The 8,702-nt window shown below is 44.0% G+C and overlaps 1 protein-coding gene across 10 annotated transcripts in view; it reads right to left on the reverse strand.

Moving 5' to 3' along the window:
- Positions 1-8,702, reverse strand: part of Wdfy3 (WD repeat and FYVE domain containing 3) — a 237,989-nt gene that overhangs the window by 211,634 nt on the left and 17,653 nt on the right. The gene's annotated exons all lie outside the window — the stretch shown is intronic.

The raw sequence follows: 8,702 nt of genomic DNA on the forward strand, positions 1-8,702 counted from the left end.
AAGCAGAACAATGACATAAATATCACCAGGCTCATGCCTCTCAATCCTATCAAATGAGACTTGAATATACACATTCTCCTTAATTCTTAGGCACATACTTCAGAGAAATTTTGACATGTGGAACCGGAGACAAGGAGCAGAGCTTCCCCAGCCTGTATGTGTATAACAGCAGAAAGGGGATTTTGTTGTTCTTAACTAAGGAGCTGATAACTACACTGGGGTCCATTTACAGAGCACAGGGTCATTCCACAGTGAGATCCAGTGAACCACAACCACTGTGAACAGCAGCTTGGGAGGCAGGTGCTTAGCAAGAGTTCATGGCCTTCCTCAGCTACACAGCAACTGGAGGCTAGCCTTGACTACATGAGACCCCCTCCCTGCCTCATACAAACAAAACAGAACATCTAGGTCACAGACCCAACTCAAGAATGGAAGTCAGTGACATCAAGCAGGTCTTGTCTTATAAGACTGAATACTCTCATTCAATATTACAGTTCCAAGACTTCTTCATTCAATTTTCATGATGATACCAAATGGATTCCCCACTGTGTGCTTAGCAATTACCCGTGCAGTAACAGTAACAGTCCACATTTAGCCACACACATTCACTTTCTTACTTTTAGGATATAAAATGGATTCAACCGCAATCTTCTTGCTCATCAACAATGGTGCACATTCTACCCTATTTATTGGTTAATTCATGCTTTCCCTTTGGCCAAAGGCCTCTCTCTATCTTTTGCTCCCTTTCTTCCTGAGTTCCTCTTCTTCTCTTACACATGCTTTGGGTGCAGATTATCTGGTTCGGCCAGTTCTCAGTGGCCAGGCCCAAGTAGCTATCAGATAAGTAGAAGTGGAAGGAGCAGGAAGCCAGGCAACTGCAAACAGCAAGCTAGAGCGCCAGTGTTTTCCTCAATCCGTCCTTCTGAGCGGCATGCCATCTACAGATACAGTGACATGCAGACATAAAATACCGTACAGCTGATGGAGCATTCTACGCTCTCATTTCAATGCAAGTTCAGCCAAAAGAAATGCTTAGGAAATGAGGTAGGTGCATCCCAACTGTGGCACATAACACAATTTTAAGGCATCAAGTTCTAAACAGGACAAAATTTAGACAGAATTTCCACTCTGGCCCTTATAAGTCTACATATATTTATATCATGCTTTGCCTGCCTCTAACTTAGGATAAATCTGGTATGATGTCAAAGGCTGAGCATTTTTAAATGCACAGATGTTCATACACAAAAATTTGAATTTCGAAACTAAATTGTATAAATTAGAAGCAGTCACCTGAACTCCAGACGTAGCTAAAGTGTTAGCCACACCTCTGTCTCACTAAACCCTGTGCTACTAAACATGGGGGTTCTACTGAGCAAAGTCTAACAGGCTTAAAACCAATTAAACTCTTCATAGTTTGTAGATCAATGGAAAAAATGCTGTTTCTTAGTCTCTAGCAGTTGTCAGGGGTCTCTGAGTTTAAACACAGTGGAGCATTAAATGATAACAAAATGCCCATCTTCTGAGAGAAACTTTTAATAAGCCATTTTATAGCCTCCCATGGCTCTTCTGGGACACATGCCAGATCATGCAATGAAAAGCAGGAAGGGAAGGAACAAAAGTCACATGAAGTCTGCGGCCTTCCACGTGCTGACCTGACCCCACAGACCATCAGATGTGGGCTACAGGCACTGACAGCACCCCCACCCCCTACTGCCTCCAACTTGGTCACAGCTGGTCTAACCTCTGCCACTGAAGAAGTCAGCCTGCTGCTGTTAAGTCCCGCCTCTGTCTCCTCCCAGTAAAATAACAACTACTGGCAGACAGATGGACAGTTACTAGAGGATACAGTCACTAGAGGATGAAGCCTGATAGGGTCCTCCCATTCAGACTGAGGGCACTCCTGTTAGATTTCTCCCCATCACAGAACCACTGATACTCAGAGGTATGCCATCACCCACTGAGTGAATTCTAAAGACCAGTCAGACCTCACCCCTATAGCAGCACCTGGCATGACTGACTCGCTGCACTCTGGCACGCTTCCCTCCCCTGCCACTCACACTCTTGGTTTGACCCCATCCATGGCAACTGCCTCCCCATCCCCTCGACTGACCACCCCACCCCCCTTTCTCAACCTCAGCAGCTCTGGTTCTTGTCCGTCCCCTACACTCCATCAGCAGATGCTACTATTGACCTATTGACTGTTCCCAAAGTACACTCAGACTCTATAACTACTTCCCTTCCCATACACAGTACCAGTGCATCTCAAAGTCTGTGTCATCGTCTTTCTCTGGAGTTTCTACCAAAGGTTAGGAACTGACCTACCGACGTCTACACAACTCTATTCCAGTCCCTTCTTGTGAAAGCAGTGAGGATGATCAGACCTACATACATCATACAACGTAAAGAACACCCCTATCTCTCAGTGACCTCCTCGCTGCCTCACAGTGGGAACCAAAAGACCCAATATGACATCCGCTGAGCTCCTGGCACCACTTCCCACTACTTGCTCACACTTCCCGCAGATGGGGCACATCACACCTCATGGCCTTCCCACTTGCTGCTGTCTACAGACGTCTTTACACGGTGTTATTTCTTCGCAGTCTTTCCTTCCCATCTTCAAGTCATTGCTCAAATGCCTCCTGGGTATTCTTTCTGAGTTTGCCCTGGCATTCCCTACATCCCTTCTCTGATAGTTCTCCAGCATTACAAGCTGAGTTCTACTGGCTCTTCCTAACATTTCCTTCCCCCAACACACATAAAAACTGAACGCTGTGAGAGCAGAAACTTTTGTGTGGTGGTACATGGTCGATGTCTAGAAAAGGAGAGAGGACAGCAGCGAGAAGCAGTTAATAAGCAAACTCGTAACCACTGGGGCAGTAAAAAGTCTAAACTTATAAAACGAGATACTCTGAATAATCAGGGTACTTTTAAAAAAAAAAGATTTACTTATTTATTTTATGTATGTGAATACACTGTCGCTGTCTTCAGACACACCAGAAGAGGGCATCCGATCCCATTACAGACGGTGGTGAGCCACCACATGGTTGCTGAGAATTGAATTCAGGAACTCTAGAAGAGCAGTCAGTTCTCTTAACCGCTGAGCCCTCTCCCATCCCAATCATGGTACTTTTTAAAATGTAAATTAATCATTCTAAATGTCTTTAAAATATGAGATAATGACAATCCTGAGGACAGCAGTTGCCATAGCAGGTGTGACCTCGGTCACAGTGGTAAAACCTACCTGCACACTGAGGCCTTATGGCTCACAGAACAGCTTGTTTTCCACTAACCGCTGCTGCATTTGACAAGGGTGGCTTGCAACACCAAAACAGAGGGAAATATTGTAAAAATGCTCATTCCAAACCCCAGCTCCACACAAAGAAACGAGGTCTTTGTAAATGAGAACGGTCTAAAATAAAGGCCAGATTGTTTTTAATGTTTTAAATATTTTGCTTGGAAATAATTTCAAACTTTATAGGAGCTTTCATTCACGAACACAAAAGACACGATCATACCCAGATTCGGCTATTATTAGTAATTCCTTTTAATTTGTGTTTATCTGTCCTTAGCCACCTCTACCCCACCCCACCCCACACACAGGATAAATCACACGTGCCATATGTATCACACCCCTTGGCTTCTACACTAGACTGCATTTCTTTAGAGGTAGGTACTTTATAGACAAATCACAGCCATCAACTCTGGCTAACTGAAGGCATTACAAAACCTTTATCGTTTCTTGGTCTGTGTGGTCAAATTTCTCAACTGATCCAATACTGTCCTCTGCAGCATTTTCTCTCACTCTGTCATCCTGGGTAAGATCAAGTGCTGTATTGCTAGTTCATCCTTATCTCAAGCCTTTAATGTGAATAAGGCTCATTTTACAGCCTAGGTCATTTACAGTACTTACTTATTCATAAAACGCAGCCCTCTCCCCACCTGCTCCTCTTTAAAAAGTACAACGTTCCTGATTTAGGATTTGCATGACGGTTCCTCCTAAGGTGAGGCCATGTCACTTTGGGCATAGATGAGGATCTGTCCCTTTGAGGTGTCATAACTGCGGTCACACAGTGACCGTCAGTTCCATATTGTTGCTGGATCTTATCATTGCTAACTTATGTCTTGCAACTAGTATACAATCTGTGGGTGTGATGGTTTGAATAGGTATGGCCTCCATAGAGTTATGTGTTTGAATGCACAGCCTATAGGGCGTGGCACTACCAGGAAGTGTGGCCTTGTTGGAGTGGATGTGGCTTTGTTAGAGGAGGTGTTTCACTGTGGGGAATGAGCTTTGAGGTCTTCTATAATCAAGCCATGCCCAGTGTGGCACAGTCTCCTTTTGCTGCCTGCAGATCAAGATGTAGAACTCTCAGCTCCTCCAGCACCATGTCTGCCTGGATGCTGCCATGCTTCCCACCGTGACAAGAATTTACTAAACCTCTGAAACTGTAAGCTCACACTAATGAAATGTTTTCCCTTATAAGGGTTACCTTGGTTATGGCGAGTCTTCACAGCAATAAAACCCAAACTAAGACAGTGGGGAAAGGCTTTAAGACCATGAGCATCATGAGCATCCATGTCCCTGGTCAGTGCCCCGCCCCCCACTGCTTGACGCCACTACTCATCACTAGGCATGCTAATTGGCTACAAACTGACAGTGACAGCTTCCAGCTCTTAAACTTGAGTCCTACTTAAACAACAACCCCTCCCCCACTTATTTGGTTACTAATCAGTTTATAATGGCATGGATTCTTATTTTGCATATACATAATATACATAATAATATATATTATTTGGCTGGAGAGATGGCTCAGTGGTTAAAAGCACTACTGCTTTTCCAGAAGTCCTGAGTTCAATTTCCAGCAACCACATGGTGGATCACAACCATCTGTAATGGGATCGGATGCCCTCTTCTGGTGTGTCTAAAGACATATAGAGTGTACTCACGCATTAAATAAATCTTTTATTAAAAATATATATATATTATGTACATAATATTATATATATAATATTTTTTTAAAAAAATGGATAAACTAGTACCTTTAACTCCAATTCATCCCCCTAAGATTTGTTTTTGCCTTCTCCGATCCCATATTATATATTAATCCTTTCTCCAGGAAACCTTTATTCCAACAACTTCAAAACTCAATCCTCAAGGTACCTAAAAATGTCCCTAAAGTATTTTGTCCACATACGTGCAGACAGTGAACACACTAGAAAGAGTTCGGGGCTCTGTCCCTCCACCTCCATTCAAGCTGAGGGTGCTGCCCTAGCACAGTGTTAATAAGTAACTTAGACTCATTCTTGAATGTGGGCACAGTATGCATTTAAAATATAACCTAGTTCACTTGGTTTTGGCAATTTAGCATTTTTTTCCATCTTCCATTCTCATCCTAAATATTAAAAGTAGCAGGCTTGAAAAAGCCTAAACTACATAAAAAGGTCTAACTCTGAAGTGCACGCCCTTCCAGAACCCTTTGACGCCCCCCTTTGACGCCCCCCTTTGACGCCCCCCTTTGACATCTCCCTTTAGCCTTTCTTTTGATAAATTCAAGCAGATGTGTGTATGCTTTTGTTTCCCTTCTTACTTATATAAATGACAGCATAGTCTCTAAATATGTTTGTTCATACTACCCTGCCATCCAGACTGAAGATCTCTATGAATCAGCTTGCACAGCAGCAATGCCATGACACCAAAGCTAGACAGTGAGAGAAGAGATGACTGCAAACAATGCCCCGTGCATTCACACATCGAGAACTTTCAACAAAATATTATCGAAACAAAACTCACATACATATTTAAAGGTGTAAACCGTAAAGGAAACACAAAGTCACCAGTCTCAAGCAATGAAAACAGAAACCCAGCTCTCAATAGAATTAGGCAACCTGGGATACAGAATAAGACCTTATCTCCTCCCTCTCCTACCCCCCCTCCCCCAAAAAAAAACCTGCCACATAAATTACTCAGTGGATCACAGGTCTGATTGTTAATCTGGTGTATCCCTGACACTCCACAGCCATGGGACGTCTTCCGAGGATAGCTCAAGTATAAGACACCAAGTATAAGAGACGCTCGTCAGCTGCCTATGGCTGCTGGAACCCAGATGACCGCAGGCAGGGTCAAGCCCAGTCACCAGATCTGGAGCAGCATTGCCAGATACTGCCCAGTGTGTTTAGGTTGTGCTGTGGCCCAGTGCTTCCTTGCTGTCTGCCCATTACATCTCTTTTGAAGTGGGAATGTTTACTGTGTGCATTAGATGTCTATTCCCTCTTCCTTTTTAGGGACTCAGGGTTAAGAGATCAGCCTGAGTTTCAGAAGAGACTTTTGAACAGTATCGGGACTGACAAAGACTGTGAGGACCCTGGAGGTGGACTAAGAGAATTTTTACATCATGAGATAAAAAGGAAACTTTAGGGTGTAATATTGTGATATAAAGCATCAAGCTGACAAGTGGTAGGGCTGTGATGGCTAATATTTACTGCTATCTTGGCTGGGTTTAGAATCACCATGAACCACACCTCTAGGTGTGCCCATGGGGGTGTTTCCAGAAAGGTTTAATTAAGCTGGAGAGACTTACCCTTAATGTAGGTGGCACCATATCAGGGCTGGGTCCCTGACTAAATAAAAAGGGGACAAAGGAGAAAGGCAGTACTGGAATTCATCTCTGTCACCCAACTACAGATACAGGGTGGCTGGCTTTCTCATGCTCCCGGCACCCTGCCTATGACCACCAAAATTAACAATGTCTACTCTTTAAAAAGCACTTATATAATTAAGAAGAAGCTATAAACTGGGAGAAAACAATTGTGAAACATGTGACAAACTGGTATTTGTTATATATAACAAAATTTCTACTCAATTTAACAGCAAGCAAACAAGCATGTGTTTGGTGTGTAAATACACAGTAATTGTTGTGTGCACACAGGCACCTGCAGAGAGAGGCCAGAGGTCAAGAATGGGTGCCTTGTCAGTTGGCTGGCTGGCTATCTATCTTGTAGAAGGTCTCCCACAGAACCTGAAGTTTACTTACTATCTATCTATCTATTGTCTGTCTATCTACCTTGTGGCATCTATCTATCTATCTATCTTGTGGAAGGTCTCCCACGAAACCTGAAGTTTATTTTCTATCTATCTATCTATCTATCTATCTATCTATCTATCTATCTATCTATCTATCTAGTGGCAGGTCTCCCATAGAACCTGGAGCTTGCTGATGAAGGTAGACCAGTTGGCCAACCTGATCTTGGAATCCCACTCCCTTTGCCTACTTAATATTGGGACTACTGCCCCTATTTTGATACCTACTCTTTCACACAGGTGCTAGGAACCCAACGTGACACCCCACTCCTACACATCAGACACTTCACCAACAAAACCATCTTTTAAAAGGGATAAAATGCCACCACATACAGAGATAAGACAAAGAAATTACATACAGGAACTGGGTAAGCTGCCTTCCCTGACTACTAAAGGAAAGCTGCCTTTGTACCCTGAGTCTGGGAAGACCAAGAAGCAGCCTCTGTGGACTGAAGAACTGACCTGGCCTGCTAGGGACATGGCCCTCATAAGCCAAAACCGTAGCAGAGAGCAAGTCATGGAGTCTGGAATAAGCTGGGTTTGGATTTGCAAGGACAGACACCTGAGGACTTCAGCCACCACTTCCTTACTGGTCACTAGACTGCAGCAAGGATTTTTCATCTGTCTCTAAATACATTTCTTTTCCTCCATCACAGAGAAAAAAAAAAAAAAATCAGCCATATTGTAAGCTGTAAAATACCAAGAAACAATCCCATTGGCACTGCATGCTAACTGCCCAGTCTGTTTCTACCCCAGCTCTGACTCTTGCTGGGATACGTCAGCCTGCATCTGGGTTTTCTTCCACAGCAAAAACTGCACCCAACCCGACTGCTTAGCACCTAGTGCTCTGGTGCATATTGCTGAGGCAGGAACATTGCCAGTAGTCCCAGGCCAGCCTGGGCTAAACCACAAAACCTTGTTTCAAATAGCCATGAGTCAAACAAACAAAAAGATGCGCTGACAGGGCTATGTCTCTTTTTAAGTGTAAGCAGTAATGGAACAACAACAACAAAAAAAAAAACGGGGTTACCAAGGAGATATTCTAACCATTTCCAGGAAGGGTGTACAGCTTTGATTTCTGCTGCTTTGGGAAGGGCCCTCGGTGCACAAAGAACAAACCACAGGCTACTAGCCATGTATCTATCACGTCTCTGTATCCCTACTCTCCCAGGCCAATACCTGATCTCAACAGGGTTGCTACAACTCAGTCTTTTCAGCAAAGCAACCTTAGAGTCAGGGACTCCAAAAAAGTTATGCTGCCCATCCCCCCACCCTCTCACCCCTCCACGTGGAAACACAGGCCTGTAATCAACACCTGGAGGCTGAGGCAGGAAAGCAGTAACTTTGTCTCAATAATGACTAAGTAACTCCTGCTAATAAAACCCCAGAGCAGGGCTGGTGAGATGGCTCAGTGGGTAAGAGCACCCGACTGCTCTTCCGAAGGTCATGAGTTCAAATCCCAGCAACCACATGGTGGCTCACAACCACCCGAAATGAGATCTGACGCCCTCTTCTGGTGTGTCTGAAGACAGCTACAGTGTACTTACAAATAATAAATAAATAAATCTTTGGGGCTGGTGAGATGGCTCAGTGGGTAAGAGCACCCGACTGCTCTTCCGAAGGT

The sequence above is a fragment of the Mus caroli genome, chromosome 5 (genome assembly GCF_900094665.2).
Source record: "Mus caroli chromosome 5, CAROLI_EIJ_v1.1, whole genome shotgun sequence".
Classification (NCBI taxonomy): Eukaryota; Metazoa; Chordata; class Mammalia; order Rodentia; family Muridae; genus Mus; species Mus caroli.